Source organism: Lepidochelys kempii, chromosome 18, assembly GCF_965140285.1.
Source record: "Lepidochelys kempii isolate rLepKem1 chromosome 18, rLepKem1.hap1, whole genome shotgun sequence".
NCBI lineage: Eukaryota > Metazoa > Chordata > Testudines > Cheloniidae > Lepidochelys > Lepidochelys kempii.
In genome coordinates this window covers 17,815,265-17,835,606 of record NC_136397.1, presented here as the reverse complement: position 1 = coordinate 17,835,606, position 20,342 = coordinate 17,815,265, and the positions used below count along the sequence as shown (strand labels likewise).

General features: G+C 54.1%; 1 long non-coding RNA gene across 1 annotated transcript; it reads right to left on the bottom strand.

Annotated features, from left to right (window-relative positions):
* Positions 1–8,552: 8,552 nt before the first annotated feature.
* Positions 8,553–18,784, bottom strand: LOC140900040 (uncharacterized). Its single transcript, XR_012155536.2, has 3 exons — positions 18,612–18,784; positions 17,119–17,268; positions 8,553–16,201 (listed from the first exon to the last, which is right to left on the bottom strand). It is a non-coding gene; the product is annotated as an uncharacterized LOC140900040 (long non-coding RNA).
* Positions 18,785–20,342: the final 1,558 nt, after the last annotated feature.

Here is a 20,342-nt window from a genome sequence, read left to right as displayed (position 1 = left end):
CTTTACATTTGCAAAAGGCATTTGCATCCCCTTAGACTCCCTAGCGAGTGCTTTGGCATGGGCTGGTTTGGAGCGGCCTCGGGTTATTTATGAGCCCCTCCAGCCATAAATGCTTCCATTGGCTGTTGTTAAAGGCTAGTGACATATGATTTCACTACAGGCGTGAAGGGACGACGGGGCCTTGTGTAAAGAAAGACAGATCTCTGAATTCAGAGGCGCTCGGGGTCAGCCAACTTTATCACGTGTCTGGGCAGCTAATCAGGCCCCTGAACTCCTGAACTGCAGCGGGGACGATAAGTTTTTTAAACACACATGGACGCATGGATTTCCCTTCCACCTTGCCTGTGGGTTTCAGATTAAAGTTCCTGGGGCCAATACAGGCATTCGCCGGGCTGCACTCTGCAAAGACAGCTGCACTCTGAATAGCAGCCAGCCACTGAAGAGATGGATTCAAGCCACACGAGATGGCCCAGATCCTGAACACCCCAATGTCTGTGAGTGGTTCGTGGCTCATGATACACACAGGGCCATTCACAAAATTGAGATCAAAGTTCAGGGGACTTCAGAGCGAGGGTCTTGGGGCCGGTGCGTCTCTCTGGGTACGTGGACACTGCAGTCCCGGGGCATGGTCGCAGCCTGTGTAGACATGACTGCGCAAGTATTACTCTGTCCCGCGTGGACGGCAGATCAGTGCCAGCCGGGCTCCCGCGTGGGCTAGCTGCCCGAGTACGTTCCCAGGCCCCTTGTACAGCCTGAAGTGGAGCCCAAGCTGGATGGAGCTAGCTCAGGTGTCCACCACTGCAGACCTCCCCTATGAAAGCAGGCCGGGGCTCCCTGGCCAAGCCCCTTGTGTCTCCATTTACACCTGTGCAAAATGAGCGTCAAATGCTACCGCTGCTGTAAGCGAGCTGGGAGTTGTGATTGGGTGGCGGTCTACGGCCACGTTGCACAGGCATAAATAGCCGTTCAGCCGGGGAGAATCAGCTGCAGGAAAGGGGCGGATTCTCCACTTGCTTATCCTGGTCTTACTCAGGGAGTAACTTCGTTGGCTTCTGCACCGCCGCTCCTCACTTCCGCCCGTGAGCCCAGGCCCAAGAGGGCACATTCTGGAACGCTATGAGGCCCCCACCATTTTTACAGCGGTGCTGACGTTGCTCTGCCGATCAGCTCGGGCTGGAGCGCTGGCTCTGAAGACAGCCCCTCTCCCTAGGTGTCAGAGCCCGGGCCGGAACGTCCACACTGCTATTTCGAGCATGCTAGCCTGGGCCCCGCTGGCGAGAAGCTGTCGACTCTGGCTGTGAGCCTGGCTCCCGGCAGCCGTGTAGACGTATTCTCCGTGGCCTAAGTCCTCCAGCCTTTCAGTGGGCACCGGGCTCCCAGGGTCACGTGGGTGCTGGTTCTTGGTGCACAAGCCGGGACTGGCTTTGGCATCGGAACGTTTGCGCTTCGCAGCCTCGGTGGCTTTACCACAGCTGCTGTGGGGCAGCGGCAGGGGACGGCCTGCTCCTGAGCGCCGACGCTGCACTTCCCCTTGGCCCGCGAGTGCTTGGGGCGGGGATGAGCTTTGCTCTGGGTTTGTACAGCCCCTAGCACAATGGGGTCCTGGCCCACAACAGCGGCTCCTGGGCGCTGCTGCAATACAAACAACAAAACCAAAATCCTGCTGGGCCAGATTCTCCGCTGGTGGAAACAGGGCAAGCCAATGCAGCTGCATCTTTTGACTCCAGCAGAGCATTTGGTCCACCAGGCACAGGGAGCAGCACCGGAGAGCAGCCCGTAGGTTGCACAGTGAGGCAGCACTGAAGGGGTTAACCAGTGAGACTAGTGCTATGGGAAGTCATCATGGATTCAAGGGGCGCCTTGGCTTCTGCCTCTTCTCGGGTGGGCCAGGAGTAGGCCCACCTCTCCCCGACAGCCGTCGCTTCCCGTTACCTCCACTCCCGCCTCCCTGCATGCAGCAGGCTGTGAATAGCTCTGCGTTGTCACAGCAGATCTGCACCCTCCTACGCCCCACAGGAGACGCTAGCGGTTGTCTGCACGGATCAGTTTATGCTTGAGCACGTCAGCCCCGCTCTCCTGGCCCTGCTTATGCTGGTCCAAGAGGAAGTCATTTTAACTCCCTGAATCAATGGGCAGGACACATGCAATGTGGCCATCCCCTGGCATTCGGAAAGCATGAGACAGCCCCCCCCCCCCCCCCGAAATTATGAGCTTGGCTCCAGGCTCACGAGAGCTGACAAGAATAAATGGGTGGGGGGAGGGGGTGTCTTCTTTGAATTCTGGGTGTTGAATCTTTAGGGGTCATGTTCTCCAGCTTTTTCTCTGCAGCCACGAGGGCTAGAAAGTTACTTTTTCATTTGAATGACAGTGGAGCTCATCAGGGAGTCACGTCTCCCGCTGACTTCCCCGGGGTCCAGGATTTCACCCCAAATCAAGTGACAGTTGCAATAGGTAGGAAAGAACCCAGGAGTCCTGACTCCCTGTCCCCTAGTCTAACCTACCAGGCAACACTTCTCTCTTCTATCCACCATCCTACTTGCTGTCCCAATTGCTTCATTCTCACGCACAGCAGAGAGGATATGCTAAGACTCTGACAGTTCATACATCCCTCTCACAAAAAGATTTCCCCACATAGCTGAGATGTTGGCCTGCAATATGCATTTCCTTTGGTCTACAGAAGATTGGCTCCCGCTCAATAGATCTAATCCAGTTTTAACTCCCATTCTCGCTCTACACAGCCACAGCAGCAGCCTTTACGGGCCCGTTGCGTACCATGGTTTCAGCAAGCAGCTCTGGAGAGGCGTCGTTCCAGTTTAAGGATTTGGAAACAGTCCCAGCGAAGAATTATTTTGGGCCGTCTCTGGAAGGACACAGAGCCCTGCCTGTTTATCTTGAAATGTGCTCCTTTCTGCCCGGCCAGACTGCACTGCAGCATGAGGTGCAGGCCCGCGTCGCAGCTCAGCCATTGCAATTCATCATGCAGAATTTGGTTTTATTGTACTTCAAACTCCACACGTGCAAAGATCTGGACTGACACTGGTTTCTCGTGGTTTGACAGCAGTTTAACTGACAGCAGCACCTGGCCCCTGGTGGCTATGCAACGTCTCCCACGTGAAATCACAGGTGGTGGAACTAGGGGTGCTGACGCACCCCCTGGCTTGAAGTGGTTTCCGTCATATACAGGGTTTACAGTTTGGTGGGACGGCTCTCAGCATCCCCCACTATACAAATTGTTCCAGCCCCCTTGCGTGAAATCAAGCCTTCGTAACATCAGTGCCAGAAATGATCTCCTAGCCCTCATTTCCCAGGGTTTTACAGCATTAAGTTTCTCCTGATTTAGGATCAGATTCTGGTCTCAGTTACACCAGTGTAAATCTGGAGTAGCTCTTCCAATGTTAACTGCGATCTGAGTCTGGCCCACTCCTTCCTGTCAAGTGAGAGTTGAATCTGCCCTTTAGTTTTTCCTCAGAGCTCTTCTTTGGAGAATTTGGCTTTTCCTTATTACCTTGCTCTGCTCTGTTGGGAGAGCACAGAGATGAACCGCTTGGAAAGGCCAAATGAAAAGGAACCGCATCAGGATTTGATTTCCTGAGCAAGTCACGGTCACTGGAGAAACGGGCATTTCCCTCTGAGCAATGAGGGCTTGCTCCGTTCAAGGTCATTCGCCTCATGACATACCGAGAGGAAGCGTTATTGTGAGTGATCTGGGAGTGTGAGATGAGCAGTTGTTAGCGGGTGAGAGAGCCGTGTGCGTGCATGGCAGTGTGTGTGTTTGTGTGAGATATGCAATTGTTTACCTGGGAGGGAGAGATGTGAGTGTCTGTCTGTGCAGCTGTGTTACATTTGCAGACTGGGCACAGTGTGTGGTGGGGTGTGTGGACAGATGTGGCTCTGTGACATTCCCAAACTTGCCCCTGGTTAGTGGGATCAGAATTAGGGTGCTAAAAATAGAGCGTAGCTGTGACGGGAGGGGCTAGTTGCCCTGAGTACTTAGCTAGCCAGGACGCGGTGGCCCTGTCTTTTGTAGCAGGCTAGCATGGGTAGCTCCTCAAGCTGCAACTTACACCTGCAAGACGTACCTGTAGCGGGGCGGAGGTGCTCGCTCTGTGTGCATGTAAACAGTTAATCGCTAAGGACAGACAGCGCTCCCAAACGTGGACCAGAGTTCCTGGGTTTTAGAGAAGCAACCAAATGTGTTGTATGGTGCAGGGGGTTAGACCAGCTGACTCTTGCGGTCCCTTCCAAGCCCCTGGTTCTCTGACTCTACTGGCCCTCCAGGGGAAGGCTGCAGCACACCGCCGGGCTTTTTGCTAGATCCTAACAGAAACAATTACAAAAACTAAGCACCCAAAGTAGCTTTCTTGGACATTCAGCTTAAAGGTTACAAGCAAACAAAAGCATCTGGGGTTAGCACAGAGGAGATCCACAAGCCTTAAAAAATAAACCGGATCGCGTCCAGCTAAACATTCTGATCTTCTTACACACGTGGAGTTCCAGATAAGTACTGCTAAGTATGATCTGACGATTTCTGCTCACACCTGGGTTAAAGCTCCTTACAGCATTGCTGCTCTGCCCCTGCAGCCCAGAGAGACAGCAGAGGGCTGGGCAGGACTGGGGCCTGCGTGTTGTGTGGATAATCTGCTCTCGCCCGGCCTTACTCCAGTATAAACATGTAAACAAAATCCACCTTTGAAATCCCCCCCAAAGATTTGGAACCTCCAGCCAAATTCAATATTTACCCTGGAGAGGGGAAAGCGCCTCGCTGGGACGGGGCCAGCTGCCCCATGGGGACAACGCACAGGGTAGAACCTCCCAGCAGCAGGGCAGTTCCATCAGCTTTTGCTTCTTGCAAAAACAACAAACAAGCCACCAAACAACCCCAGGCAGCGATCTGCCCCACCCGCATCGGGGCTAGGAGCCAAATGCAGGACATTGCTGGGGACCTCTGCGCCAAGAGCTTTTCTTTGATCCCAGCCCCAATCCTTTGTGGCTTTTATTCTGCTTTCTTCTCCCCTGTGATGCGGCGTCCGGAGGGGCTCCAGTCTGGGCAACATCACAGGGTGACTCTGCTCCTCCGACCGCGCTGGGTTGTGGTGTTTATTGTTCCGCTCTTTGTTTTGTAGCAAGGTGGGGGCGGGGAAGTGACGGGAGGGGGCCAAGAGCAGGTCAAGCAGTGCAGGTGCCTGGCATGGAAACGCAGGCAGCCCCTAGCCCAGGAAATGGCTCGCAGTTCACCGGACATTTTCCACAAGGAGATGCAGGGCTTGATCCGGCCAGGTGGCTGCAGCGTCTGGGGAAACCAGCACTGGCCCAGCATCCGCCTCTCATGCCTGACTCCGCACCATCCGGCTTCCAGCCTGGGGAGTCTCTGGTGCGGATCGGCTCCTTTATACAGCCCCCGCTGCCGGTGAAAGGGCCTTCTCCTCCGCACTTCCCGCACTCGGGAAGTGCCTTGCAGGGCCTCTCGGCCTTGTGCCAGCTGTTGTCCCAATGTCCCTCTGGCATCCCCTCTCCTCTCCCTGGCCTGCATGTTGCTGCTTCTCGCTCCTTTGACTCGTGGCTATTACTTTGCGCCGTAAAGTGTCTTGAGACTGGGGGGCCCCGTTTTCATGCCTGGGCCCCCTTCATAGGGTAGGTCCAGTGGCTAGGACACAGGCTTGGGTCTAGTCCCAGCTCAGCCACATCCTCACCCGTGCGACCTTGAGCAAGTCATTCCATCTGCCCTGGGCTTCAGTCCCCCGTTGGGTAGCTGGGGACGACAGTTCCCTGCCCCAGAGAGGAGCTGTGAAGCTAACACCGTGGAGGCTCTCGGTTTCTGCAGTGACAAGGCCAGCTAAACAGCCAGCCATGTCCACCAGAGGGAGGCCACGCCAGCCTGGCAGGGGACCCTGACGTGCCTCCAGGCCTTTTCCTACCAGGCGAACCAGAAAGGAGCGCCCCTGAGCTGAACTGGGCCAGTCTCAGGCGCAAGTAAGATCTAGGCTGGGATTTGCATACCAGTGAAATTCAATAGGCACCTAACTCCCTTAGGCTTCCTGGAAAAGGTCAGCTCTAAAAAATACCTTCTAGTTCTCCCGTCCCACCCCCACACTTTACATTCAGGCCTGGTGTCAACTTGAGTTGTGTCTCATTCCGATGAGGAAGCAGGAGGCACTGCATAGCGGGGGAAAGGTCCTGCTCATAAAGGAGCAGGCTGGAATGGCGCCAGCCTTGCCAGGTTGTGCTGTATTTTTAGACACTAGGATAACTCCTGCCCTGCTCAGCTGGGCTCCCGGCCTGCCACGGAAGGGAGGAAACACTGACGAATGCGCCACTGAGCCCTCATTAAACATCCGTCCAGTGGAAACAGGAAGGAGAAATGGCCCATTCAGCACGTGCGTTCCCACCACGACAAGCTGTACGGTCCTGTCCTGCACTGGGCGGGCAGAGGAGAGCGGACAGCAGCCGAGCCCAGCTCCCCATTCGTGGCCTAGAAGAGTCGGGGAGCAGGATGAGCCTTAGCGAGGCAAGCGATGGTTGGGATGACTCTGCCCCTGCACTCTGTTAGCCGTCTCCCCGGTCTGGCACAGGGGGCGTGGTGAGCCGGAAAGACAGCCCAGTACGGGCAATGGGAACATGCCCCGGTGGAAATGGCTCAACAAAGAGCCAGCGTCTGTCAGCATCTGAGAACCAGAGCGGGAGCAGGCTCCAGGATCTGGGTTCCCACCTCTGAGGGACAAACCACCGGGATATCTGGGATGGTTGAGAGCTCATGAAGCTGGCCGTGTGCACTGAGCACCCTGTCAGATGTCCTGGGGCAGCTGCCTCGCAAAAGGGATGATCCTGGGGAAACCTGGCCAGGTGGCAGCCCTCGTCCCTGGCCTTTTCTCTGCTTTCAGCTTTCTGGGTCCTCAGCCCTTTGAGCTTCCCCTGGAATGATGGGTGCGAACGGCCCCATAAGCTCAAACTGACCCCTGATCTGTTCCAAACACGACACCAAGCTCACTGGAAAGTTGGCCTCAGGCCTGCACTTGAAATTCAGCCCCTATCCCACTGCAATCTCAGTCCAGCCTCCCAAACCTCATGGCAAACCTGGCCCTGGTTTCAGCTCTGGTTTCTGCTTTGGGGGGTTCATTCACGTGCATGTGGCTCTGGTTGGGGGTCCCTCCCACCTGAGGTCCCCTCACCTCACACTGTGCCCATGGAGTGACGTGCTTGATCAGGCACAAAACCCACAGACCAGGAACAAAGCCCTCATTTGATTTTAATCCCAGCTAGGCGCCAGCTGCCGGGAGCGAGTGGGAGGGAGCCGGGGAGGGGACTCCTCACCATGGCACCGGGCCCTGTGTTATCCAGAAGCGGATTTACCATGAAACAAACTGTGCGGTGGCACGGGGCCCCCAACGACAGGGGCCCCCACAAAATGCAGGACAAATCTCATCTGACAACCTGCCCCCGACCTCCGGCTGGCAGCGCAGCTGGGCTCAGGCCCAGAGTCGGCACCCAGCACCCAAACGTCCTCCCAGAGCCCGCACCCCGCATCCCCTCCTGCACCTCAACCCCGTGCCCCAGCCCAGAGCCTTGCCCCTGCACCCCACATCCCCTCCGGCACCCCAACCCCCTGCCCCAGCCCAGAGCCTTGCCCCTGCACCCTGCATCCCCTCCTGCACCCCAACGCCCTGCCCCAATCAAGGGCACACACTTTGTTTTCATTTACTTCCCATTACTGATAATATAGGAGGAGGATGAAGAAACAAAGAATGAAAAAGCAGGCGGGGGAGATAAGAGAGAATGTTCTTTTTCTTGGCTGGGTCCCCAGGGGTGGGGGTGGGGGCAAAAATGAAGCTGCACACAGGGCCCCACTAACGCTCAATCCACCACTGGTGTTATCCAGCCAAGGTCACAGTGGCCTCGGTCAAAGTGTTGCTGCGGTTTATGATCTTTTTTCCCAGGCTGATTGGGGTCGGGATCGCTGCCTGCCTCCCCTGGCCTGGGGACTCCCTGGTCCATGACTCTGAGTCCTCCACTCCTTACCCTGGGCCACATTCGTGCAGGGAGAAGCTGCGGCTTGCAATCCCCAACTCTTTCGGGGTCAGCTCCAGGCCTGTCAAAGCCCCAGAGAGGGGCAGAATGGAGGGCGTGATCACAACACATTGAGGACAGAAAGGAGGATGCAGCTTCTGGGTGTGGGCTGAGGGGAACCTGGGCAAAATATGGTGGCCAGGGGCAGGCTGCTGCTGCTAAAGTGAAATATGTTCCAGGCTGATCAACAAGGCAGGGCTCCCCTACCACTCTCTGGGGACCTGAGCCCAGCTGCACGCTCAGGCCAGTGGGGTGGGAGTGCAGAAGGAAAATAGAGTCTGTGGGGGAAGTTAGTGCTGGAAAAAAAATTGGGGAATCCCCTTTAGAGCACCCTAGTCTCCTTTTCTAAATGCAGGGCCGGGACTGTCCACTCAATGTTCTGTCTCAATCCCCCGCTGCAGTGGGAACCTGGCTTGCATCTGCCGTGGTATCTAAACCAATGATGTTGTATTTCTTTATCCCGGCAGGCACAGTGCGCAGGCAGAGCATGAGCAGAGAGTGGCGTGGACCAGAACGCTAGAGCCAAACCCACCTCCCTCCCTCCCAAAACCTTTGGATCTGGGTCTCGGTGGTTCAAACCCATCCCGGCTTGTGGCTACTAAGTTCATCACGCTTGGATTGCGTGGCTCCTGGCACTGCTGGGAGCTCAGCCGAACACAGCGGGTGAAATTTTATAGCTAAGGAGACGGCCAAGCTTTCAGAGAAAAGCTAGAACCGTGAAGAAGGCCAAGCCATGTGAGTCATGTTATCCTAGGCACACAGAATTCATCATCTAACAGCGTGGTGCTGTTGACTATGCGGGAGGAAGTGGGTCCCGGCTCAGGACTGGGCATTCGGAGATGTGAAGGCCATTTTCAGCTCTGTCGCTGGCTCAGTGACCTTGGGCAAGTCATGGCATAGCTGCTAAATGTCTCTACCTGTGAAATGGGCGTAATCCATACTGCCTCCCACCCGCCAGAGGAGAAATTAACTGTTGCACAATGCATTGCGATGCGGTAGTGTCACCCTCTAGTGGCTGGCCCCAGAGTTAACAAGAACCTGCTGTTTACTAACAGCCAATGGAGTTATTCCTTTAGCCCAAGTGGTACTTGCCCTTTTGGTGCTGTAGGTTGCTGGTTTGATACCCCCCCTATGGTGGTTGTATGAATATGTCTGTGAAATTAGTTAGAGCCAGAGAAAGAGCAAAGTGTTATTATTAAAGCATGGTTCAGTCCATTGATGAGAACCAGCTACACAACTCAGATCTGGATGTGGATCCAAAATCCTTAAGGTTGGGGGCGGGGAGTTATTGTTCCCAAGATGGGTAGAAATTAGACTGGGAAGTTGTTGCAGGGGAGGGGAGAAGTTGAGAAGTTCAGGATCATGTCTAGGAAATCCTGTTACAAAACCAAACTCCTGCAAGGCATGAGGGAGCCAGCAGGTTCTGCCAGGAAGCGTTATCGCTGATCATTCTCTCATCCCAGCTCCCGCCAGCTTTGTTCTCCCCCCACGCTGCGGTAGGGAAATAGTTGCAATTCCTCCGGTACAGAAAGAAAGACCAAGCTTGGTGCATAAGAAGAAAAGCAGAACAATTCCAGTCTCTTTGGAAAAGAAGGGACTTTTGTTCTGCAGCTCAGTGTTGTAATGTTTGGCCTTAAATGAAAAGAACGACAGCACCAGCAACAAAGACCCCCCCACACACACCCAAACAAGTGATTCAAGTAGGGAGAAAACAGCTGGCAGAACACCCCGGTACATGGGCTCCTTCCGCGGAGATCCAGCAAGCTAGAAGGGGTTTGCATCCCGTAGTCAAACCAACAGGGAGCAAAGCATCTTGGAGGAATGCTCAGCCTGCCCCGAGAGGGGAGTGCAATCAGGTCATCTACTTGAGGGCTGTTTATTTGCTGTAAATATTTATCAAACCCAAAGTGCCGTGTTTTCCCAGAACCGGTTGGGACTGACGTACGTTGCGGCTCAGCTACCTGGGAGGCAGCCATTCCTCTTGTCAGCAGGTTGGAATGAAGGATGATCACGAGCCAGATCATAATACGCAGGGGAAGATTCGCCCCTGTGCAGGCACCAGGGAAAGGATGGAGGAGAGGGTCTTTATGCCTTAGTCAGGAGCTACCAGAGCTGATGTGTCCCCAACGCAGGCTAAGGCAACCCTGAGCTTTGGTGACTCCTGATGGGGCCCTGACGGGGTGCAGAATTACTCAGAGCATAGGTCTGCCCTAGCCATGCCCCCTCAAACACCAGCACTGATCTCTCCTTCCCCACCAGCCTGCCCTGTGCTCCCCTCTGTGCTGAAGGCTGCTCCAGATGGCACTGATCCTAACCCTGTTGTAGGGGCTTCCACAGCAGGGCCTTGTGGCTGCCCTCTGGCCTAACTGCTGCAAGGGGGCCAGAGCACAATGACGAACTGAGCCCATGGGCTGGGATTTTCTGAAGTGCTCAGCATCGGCCCACTTCTCCTCCCAGAGGCATCAATGGGAGCAGAGCGCGGCCAGCTTTGGAAAGCCCAGCTCCTGCTGACAGAGCTCTTTGCTGGCGCCTTTATAGAACTGGTCGGGACTTTTTCAACAAAGAGGGGTTGGGTTTTTTTGGTCAGAAGAGTGCTGATTTGTCAAAACCTAAACCTCACTTCCCAGTGGCCCCAGGTTTGCCCAACGGCCCAGTTCAAAAGAGCGCAGAGAGAAAAGCAAGATTTGAAATTGTCGAGCTGTTTCATTTCCAAATTTCTCAATAATAAAAAAAAACCCTGGTTTTCCAGTGCCACGTGACTCTTTGTTGAGCCAGTTCAGCTAATGGCAGCAGAAAAGAGCAAAGGCAAAAGGTCAAAATCCAGAGGGAATGTTTCGACGGACTGCAAATGACAATAAATAAATACCACAGCGGGTTGCCGGGTCGCAGAGAGATTCAGCTTTTCATCCCGATTTGAGGTGGGAAAAATATCATGCTCTCATAAGTAATCACAGGACGAGAACCGTCCTCCCTTCACCCCACCACTGCTCATGCCCCCTTGTGAAGTCGGTAAGTATTTACCCCCCCAGCAGTGTATGGCCCACCCTCCCTCTGGAATGGGATGGAAGAGGCTCCCACAATATCTATCTCATCTCACGCCAGGCCTGAATTCAGACCACTGCCTATAAATACCTGTGTGCTGACCTGCGTAGAAATACCAGAGTGACTGCTCTATGCCAATCAGTGGGGAGTGGTGTGGAGAGAGGGGAAAGCGTGATACTCTCCCTGGCTCTGCAGCACCATGCACCGGGCAGAGAGAAAGGGACGAGGGTGCTGGGCAATGAAACGTAGTCTGACAAGTTCCTGTCCTTGCAAGGCAGAGGGGTCACGCTGGAAGCAATCAGGAGCTAATTGTTCCCTCTGCAGACCCACTGGGGGGCACCAGGATTCATCAACTTTTGCAGGGGGCCTGCATCCAGCTTGAGAGGGAATCTGTAATTGTTTTGTTGCGTGCAGGCCCACCCAACAGGCCCGGTCAGGAGTGGGGCTTCATTGCCCTGGGCACTGTGCAAACATAGAGAATGACACAGTCCCTGCCCCAAGGAATTTATCATTGGAGGCATCAACCCTGGAAAGAGTTACGTGCAGGCTTAACTTCAGGCACGGGAGGAGTCACAGTGAAGTCAACGGGAAAACTCACCTGCTTATTCGTGCTTGTCTGGCTTGTCTTCCAACCTGCTGACCCTGCCCATGCTCAAGCGTGTATGTAAGCGTTTGCAGGACGAGGGAGTTTGGAGCCAAGCCAGACAGGCGATAGTCAGACAGGAGCCCAGTCAAATCTCTGAGGCAATAGCTGATTTCTCTCTTGCCTTTTTTTAACCCCAACCCTAACTCGAATGTGAGTTTATTTTTAAGCCCTGTCTGGTTTCCGTTAGTTTGTTCTAACTGCTGCCCACTGAGCTTTCTTTTCTAGCTGCAAACACTGCCTACTAGGGGTGGGGGGAAGGCGCTGGCGGGGGGGGGGGGGTTTAGGGGTTTGTACGAACCCTTGTAAAACAAGACAGCTGAACTCCTCCTGGCCCCGTCCCCTCCCACCCTGAGATTCCCAGCAGCTACTCGGTGCTGGGAGAGAGTCCAGCTGTTCGAAAATCATCTTAGGGACAATCTTTGTAGCATTTCAAAACACTCCTTGGTTAAGTGCAATGACTAGAAGGGGCCTGAGCCTGCTGAAGACCAAGCAGGGACCCAAGGGAGCAAACGGGCTCTGTCTCTCCTAAGGGCATGTTATCCCGGCCCCTCTCCCCCGCAGAACTCAGCACAAGGACATGAAAGAGCGTGAGAACGGAGAGCTCCAGCGAGGTGCAGCTCCCCATGGATGGCAGGGCTAGCTGCAGCTGCTGAGCTCAAGGCCACTGGCTGCCCTTTGCAAGAAAGATTGGGAACAAAAGGGGCTGCTCAGCATCCCCCCGGGAGAGCCATAAAAAGAGCCATTCCCCTGTTACTGCATGTCAGCAAAGGGAGTGGACAGAGCAGCCAAAGGTGCAGCCCCCTGGGGACTCTGTGCAGACAGATGTTTCCCTCTGGAATGCTCCTGATGCTGGGATTAGTGCCTGGCCCTGATGGGGAAGGCCTCTGGAAGTGGCTTATATACAGAGCGATTCTCTTCTCACTCAGATCCTAAGCCGGCATTAATGGCAAAATCAACTGCCAAGCTCCTGCCAGCATCACTGATTCGGGTTCAGTGAGGTGACCCAGTGGATGCTCATGGAGTTACACGTGTGTAACAGAGAGAAACTGGCTGGACAGAGATATTTTCAACGCAAGCAGCAAAGACGAGCTGAGTTGAGTTTATCGTCTCATCTCCAGGGTGTCAGGGCCCCTGTATCCAGGGGTGTAGCGAGGCGGCTGCTTTGCGCCTGGGGAAGAAGGTTTATTGGGAATTAACAGTGCTGGTGATGGAGGTGTCCATGCCTCATGGGCTGCAGGGAATCCTAGCATGGGCTCTGCCACGATCCAGCCCTCCTCCCTGCCGCCCTGGGACCTACAGCATTAACTGTTTCAGTGCCTGGCAGCATGGGCGCACATCAAGGAGTCTCAGCCTAACAGCCTGACCTCTGTGGGGGGCTGGGTGGGGTTTGGTTCAGCACCTGACAAAGAGAGGGGCCAATGGTGAAATTTGGAGCTAGCTCTGGGTTGGGCTTCCAAATACCCTGCAATGTTGTGCGGTGGCTGGATTTGGAGGGGCTGGGGAGGGGTGATTTGGGTCCTTCTCTAATGTAACCCCCAAATCTTCTTTCTTTTACTTCATGCTTTGGACTGATGAGGCTGACAGCCTGAATCACCCTGGGTTACTGCATGGGGGTCTGTAATTAATACAGGGGCGGGAGAATCAGACTCTTATCTTTGCTGCCGGGCCACGGGGTTTGTTCTTCCCCTCCTGGAGCTCAGAGCAACTGTCAGATCAGAAGGGGACTCCAGCACATTCAATGAGATGAGACTAGACTGCTTCGTTGGTGTCGATTTGATGGCTTCTCTCTCACCCCCTGAAAAGCACAGAGAAGCCCTGACAAAATCTTCCTCATAATAACAGGGAGCTAACTGCTGTGAAACACCCACTGACTGTTAATTACAGGGGCCTGCCCTGGCTAATTGCTCTGTAGTTCTGGGGAATATTAACCATATTCCATCAACGGCGATGGTGCAGCGTGAATAGTGACAGGTTGCCCTTTTCAGCTTCAAGTCCCTGGCAGAAATGAGTTCATGAACCCACCAGCTTGTGTGAGCTGCGAAGCACAATGCAGTAAGAGGGGAGGATGGTGACGCTGACACTTGGGGGTGTTAGCAAGACCCCGCAGCGGTCGACCTGCACCCCCTGCTGTCATCGGAACCGCTCAGTGTTGCAAGGGGGCCCCCACAATGCACCTGGCTAGGTGTGTAGAAAAATTCCCTCCTGGAAGTGCTGCAGGACGGTTCCAGCATTTAGGTACAGTCGATATCTTACTGGGGGGCCGATAACACAGCCACGGCTGGCCCAGGTCAGATGTTTCGGGCTTGCAGGGCTTTGGCTGTGGGGCTATAAAATGGCTATGTAGACTTTTGGGATCAGGCTGGAGCCCGGGCGCTGGGACCCGCCCCCCTTGCTGGGTGTCATTGCTTCGTGCCTCAGTTTCCCTCTCTGACCTGGGGATGCAAGCACTTTGTCTTGTCTAGTGCAGCTATTTACTGGGGGGCAAGGGTGATCTCTCACTCTGCGCATGGGCAGCACCCAGGGGGCCTCAGTCTCAGGCAGACCTCTAGCTGATGCTGCAAAACGTACAATAATTACAAGCACAGCTTACCCCCGGCAGCAAAGGCTGGAGAAGCGAGGAGTCCCACCTATCTATTTCTATGGGTAAAGGCTGGAGGCATGAGCTGTGGGGTTTGGTAAATGGGGCCCCTGGGAGCTGCTTTTCGCAGAGTTATGGAATAAGAGGTTCTGCGACCAACAGCCTGGCTTCCTGCCATGGTGAAATTGCACAGGATTAAGCGAATGTTGGCTGAGAAGAGGCGTAATGTAAACTTCAGGGAGAAGGTGCACAAGTGGCATGTGGCCCTGTGACGAGGAGAACTCGATTACAGCACAAAAAACACCTGCCAAAGAAAACTGGAGACATTTCTGGGTGGCCAACCCCCGCCCCACCCAGCCCCTGATCTCCTCCCCTTCCCACCAGCTTGCTTCCTCTTTAACCTCCAGTCCCAGCTGCTCCCCGCTCTGTCCTGACAATGAGCGTTGCCCACACTCCATCAGCTGCTCTTCCAGGTGGAGAGGAGAGGAACATGTGAGAGAAGCTCCTCCTTATACCGCCCCTGCCCCTGCCAGGCTTGTCTGCTCCTACAGTGACGTTTAGCCACTGGAAGTTCTCCGGGGCAGGAACCATCTTTTGGGGGTGTATTTGTGCCGGGCCTGGCCCAATGGGGCCTGGCTGCGTGCCGGGGGCTTCTAGGCCCCCAAGTAAAATATAATGAGCTCTCAGAGACGCAGGTGATGGTGGGCCGGTTTCCCCACTGCCTCGTGCCCTGTGCAGACAGAGCCCGTGAGTGGGGAATTCTGAGTTGGCAGCAATGTGCATTCACTCGCACCAGATGGCAGGGTGGGGTGGGTGGAGCCCACTGGTTCCAGCGCTCCCAGACTTCACTTCCACGACCACCGGACTAATCCCCCAGTGTCTCCTCTTGCCATGTTTCAGGACTGTGCCAAGCAGCGGGCTGCACTGAGGCTGTTATCCTTCGCTCCTGGCTTGGAAAGTCCAGTCCTGTATCTTGCACACGAGCGGACGCTGTTCTGGAATGCAATGGCTAACGAATTTGGACTAACAGCATGAGCAAAGCAAAGGTCAAGGAGGGCTCAAAATTGAACCCAGATCTCCTGGGTCCCAGGTCAGAGCATCAGCCACAAGACCACCCAACCTGTGAGGTATGCCACGGCTGTCTCTCAAAACCATTTAAGTTGCCATTACTGAAGAAAAACTGGGAAGTCATTCTCCACCAGAAGAGAAGAGCAAAGTCCAGAGGCCATCAAGCCTCATCCATCGATCGCAGTGTGATTTACAAAGGAGGGGCACGTGTCATTATCCCCACTTCACAGATGGGGATGCTGAGGTACAGATGTGCCTGAGTCTGTAATGCTGCAGGACAGGGTTCAGCTGGAGAGTGGGGCACACAGGCAGATGGGGCCAGCCGAGTTGCTAGGATGCTGTAGGGAGTGCAGAGCAGAGGAAGTGTATAGGGAGGTAGAAATAAACCCCCACCCCAGATAGACTCAGCCCAGAATCCTTCTACTTGTGTCTTATTTTTTTCCGTCCAGTGAAACAGTGAGAAACTTTTAAAAAATGCAGGCTTGCGGCAGGGGCTGAGCCGCAGGGAGCGCTTGCCCCGTGACGTGGCGGAGATCACACCTCCTGCTCCTCTTGTCCGTCATGTGTAGGAAGTCTGACAGGTGTTTAGCAGATCTCTCCCACGTAGGGGCTGTTGCTGCCTCCGCTCTCTCCTCTGCATTCGGGCGCCTGTCAAGGAGATGGTGCGTGTGGCATTGTGTTATTGCCAGGCCAGGCAGGATGCTTGGAATGGGAACAATTAAAGCCTCTTCTCCTTGCAGCAGCTGACCTGTGTGATTGGCAGGGCTTCTCAAGGGAGCCAGAAGGAAGGTGATGGAGAGGTGACACTGGAAGACAAATGAGAACCTAGAAAATCAGAGAGGAAATTGAACTTTTCGTCGTGGGGGGGGGGGAAGGATTCTCTTTTTGCAAATAGTGCCCCAAGGAGTTCACCAAAACTATGGGTGGGGGCTTGGGGGGTGCAGGCCAAGGGGAATTTCACTCCTTGCCCAGAATTCCCCAAGCACTTGTCCAGTTTTGGCCAAGGTGTAAACTCGACATTGTCCTTGCTGTATAGTTTTAAAGCTATTCCTTCCAGATCAGATCCTGGAGCTTAGCTAGATGACAGTAACAATGGTCTGTGCCTTGGGATGGTGTATGGTACAGTCGCAATGGTGTCTCTGTAACGGTGTACAATACAGTCACAATGGTGTGTTTCTTGTAACAGTATAAGGTCCAGTCAAAAATGGTGTTCGCCTCACAATGGTGTATAGTACAGTACAGTCGCAATGGTGCGTCTCTTATAAGGTACAGTGTGCTTATCTACCAGGGAAGCCTGCAGGACCCATTCTCCAGCTACATTTAATGGGAGCTAGGTACAGTGTGGGAGAACAACAGACCACAGGCAAGGAGGCAGCCATGTCTGTACGTGTTCCCTTTGGGTAGGGGGTTAACCCTGGATCTGTCACACAGCGCCCTGCACTCTGGAGGGATTTACAGATGAGGGGGCCAATCGACGCCTCACACTTGGAGATCACCTCTGCCCTTCCCCAGAGGGGATGCCCTAAGGACTGTTACCCAACAGCCCTTTTCTCCAGGACTGGGGTCAATTCAGGACCCCCCAGTCTACCCCTAGGACCACCGTAGCTGGCCTGGCTGACGTGCATTCTGCACCGATTTCCAATTAGCCCCTGGCGTGGGTTGGCGTGTGTGTTCCTGTTAACCAGAGCCAACCCGCATGGCAGAGACGGTACGGTCTGCTCACCCGATGGGACGAGAAGGAGGCGGGAGCCGGCGCAGAGATCAGTCTGCCTGCCTGTGGAACCCTGGGCCTGATCCTCCTCGCGCCCAGCCGAGTGTGCCCCAGCAAGTGTAACTCCATGGAGATCGACGGAGAGCGGCCACCAGTGTAGCCCTGGTGACATGAGACGAGACTAGGGTGACCAGATGTCCCGATTTTATAGGGACAGTCCCGATTTTTGCGGCTTTTTCTTATATAGGCACCTATTACCCCCCACCCCCTGTCCTGATTTTTTAACACTTGCTATCTGGTCATCCTAGAAGATAATCAAGCCCAGTGTCTCATAGACCAGCCGCTGAGAGGGTAAGAATGTAAATGTAAGGAACCACTTACAACCCCCAGCGATGTATTTAGTGACTGGAAGAGGGAGTTTGTGCTAACACATCCACTCCAAATGCGTTGGCTTGAGGTCAGGGGCTGCCTAGCTGGCCACTTCAACAGCTTTCCGCTTCCCCCGGCTCTATTATTTATGGCTTAGGGAGCAGGGTTGGCCTAACGAGCTCCATGAGGGCTGTAAACATTTGCTCGGGCATGGGCAGGTGCCATCTCTAAGTGGCAGGGAGGTGCTTTGCAAGGCACCCCCGACATTTGGCAGATGCCTTCCCGCTCTCGCTGCCAGATGGAACAGATCCATTCTGGAGCCGATCACTGCAATGAAAGAATCTCCTTACGGGGTATCCGATTATTCTGATTCCCATGTGTTGGTTATTGAGCTACGTGGCGTGGCGAGGAATTCAGTTAAATCAGCCCGGGGCTCAGCCAGGCAATAACTTATTTACTCTTATGAGACAGTAGCGGCCATTCACCCAAGGGCCTGGCCTCCGCCAGCTTTCATAAGGGTCTGTATTGGTGATACATATTTCTAGCTTGAAGAACTGAGGTGGGCGAAGGTCAGGGGAGCTTCACTGCAAACGCCTGCATTTGCCGGAGACGAGACCATCACACCAAAAACTACAGGTGTGCACAGAGCTGTACAGATATAAAGAGGCAAGGTTTGTTCTCTGTCTCTGGGGTGGGCTCGTGGGTGGGGAAGGAGCATGAAGTCAGCACGAAGGTGATGCTAGGAGAGGAAGGCGTGTCAGGAAGGGGAGCAGCACCGGGGAGAGGTAACAGGAAGATGGGACCTAGACTGAGGGCTGGGGGAACTCAGAATTTTTGCCTGCGGAGGATGGAGCTTCAGCGCTGGAGGCTTCAGACCCTGTCTGCTCTTAGCCCACCCATGCAATTGGCAGATTATTTACTCCCTTGCTGGCAGTGGGTTTCTGCGGATCCTGGGAGTAAAGTGGATTTGATCGTGAAATTCCAGGACTGCCCTGGGATCGCATTCTCCCTCCCCACCCCCCCAACATTTCCACCTCCTCTCCAGCTTGCCTCCTGCTCCCTGCTTTCCTCTGGCTTCACTCTGCCACCTCCTTCTCCCACTCTCTCACTCCACCAGCTCTTTTTGGACTTCTGACCTTTGTCCCTTGGGTGTCCATGTCGCCTCAAGGCCGCCAGACCTTCCCTCGCACCTGCAACCCTCTAGCACGCTGGATCCCTTGCCCTGACCCAAATGAGTCATCCGCAAACTCCGGGAGCTGTAAACTCAGAGCCTAGTGGTATCGCATGGAGCAGTCCTGCCTCCTCCCTGTTTACTGGCAGCAATCACGAGTCTAGCCTAGCTGGGAAATAAACAGCCTTATCTCTCCAAATTAGCTCTCACAGGCCGAGCCTGCATGCCAAAGGCAGACTGCAGGCGCTGGAAGGGCAGATTGCAGCTCAGCGGCATGTAGGAGCTGGAGAAAGAGTTCAAGTCCTTTCCACAAACAAGTCTTGGGTGTGTGTGATTTCTCTTGAAAATGGGGTTCCCGTTCCTCAAGTCTTTTTTCCCCTAGGCATCTGTAACCGGTGATGGGGGAATGTCTAAGCGTTTGGGGTTCAGGTTCCTCTCCAAAAGCCAATGGCTGCTTCTGAAAGTCACCTGAACCTATCACTTTAGATAAGCTATTACCAGCAGGACAGTGGGGTGGGAGGAGGTATTGGTTCATATTCTCTGTGTATATATAAAGTCTGCTGCAGTTTCCACGATATGCATCTGAGGAAGTGAGCTGTAGCTCACGAAAGCTTATGCTCTAATAAATTGGTTAGTCTCTAAGGTGCCACAAGTCCTCCTTTTCTTTTTTCTGAACCTCCTGGAGTCCCTGAACTCAGGCATTCATGAGCACATCTGGCTCTTTGGGATTCCTGCTGTTTCCTTTCAAGCTGGAAGCTGCAGGCAAACATCCTGCTTTGGGGTATTTTGACACCTCCATTTACGGTTCCAGCTGGAAGGCAGATGAGCAGAAGCATCCGCAGAAATGAGAAATAATGGGAATGGGGCGGGGAGGTCAGTCAGCCTGACTCTTCGGGCCTGCCAAAGGTTTTGGTTCAAGTTATGGGCGAACATTTCATCCGAGTTGTACGATATCTCACCTAGGTTGCTTTATCCTAGCAATAAGGTGCACTCTATAGCCATGACAGATGGGTAGTCAGGCTCTCCTTGGTGCAAGTACTAGGGGCCTAACACAGTTTCACTGATCAATGGGGTTTGTTTGTTTCTGAGAACCATGTTATTACCATTCCCACAAGCTAGGTGTGGTTTTACAGTATTCCTGTAGCATCCCTGTCTCCGCAGCTCAGCCCATGCGAGCTACCTGATAGAACCATGCAAGCAGGTTGCTGGTTTCAACTATACCATGGACAAGTTCTCGTTTAGTTTCTGGGTTTCTCTGCTGGTGAGTTTTGGGGGGGCTGATCCCAGTACTTTGATTGCTTGTTTCCTTATAATCCTTCTAGGGTAGCAACTCAGGGACACTGTGCATCTTAACTACTTCAGTGCTGGCATGAAGGGGAAAATGCCTCTGTGGTGGTACCTCCTATAACTTGGGTGTCCTCCCTGAAGTGCCACTGTCTAGTGGTAAATAGGCACTTAAAACACCACCACTATATTTCATTGCAGCAGATGGCAGCAGGGTAAGTGTGGAATAATAATAACAACAGATGCTTAGCCCTGTAGCCACGTGCATTTCATGCCCAGCTCAATTGAGCCCCACTACGACCCTGAATGGGCTGCAGGTGGGAATTCATCCCAATACCTGAAATAACAAAGGAGAGAATGGAGTTTGTTGTCGCCTCGTCTTCACGGTGCCACCATCTTGGATTTTATGCCA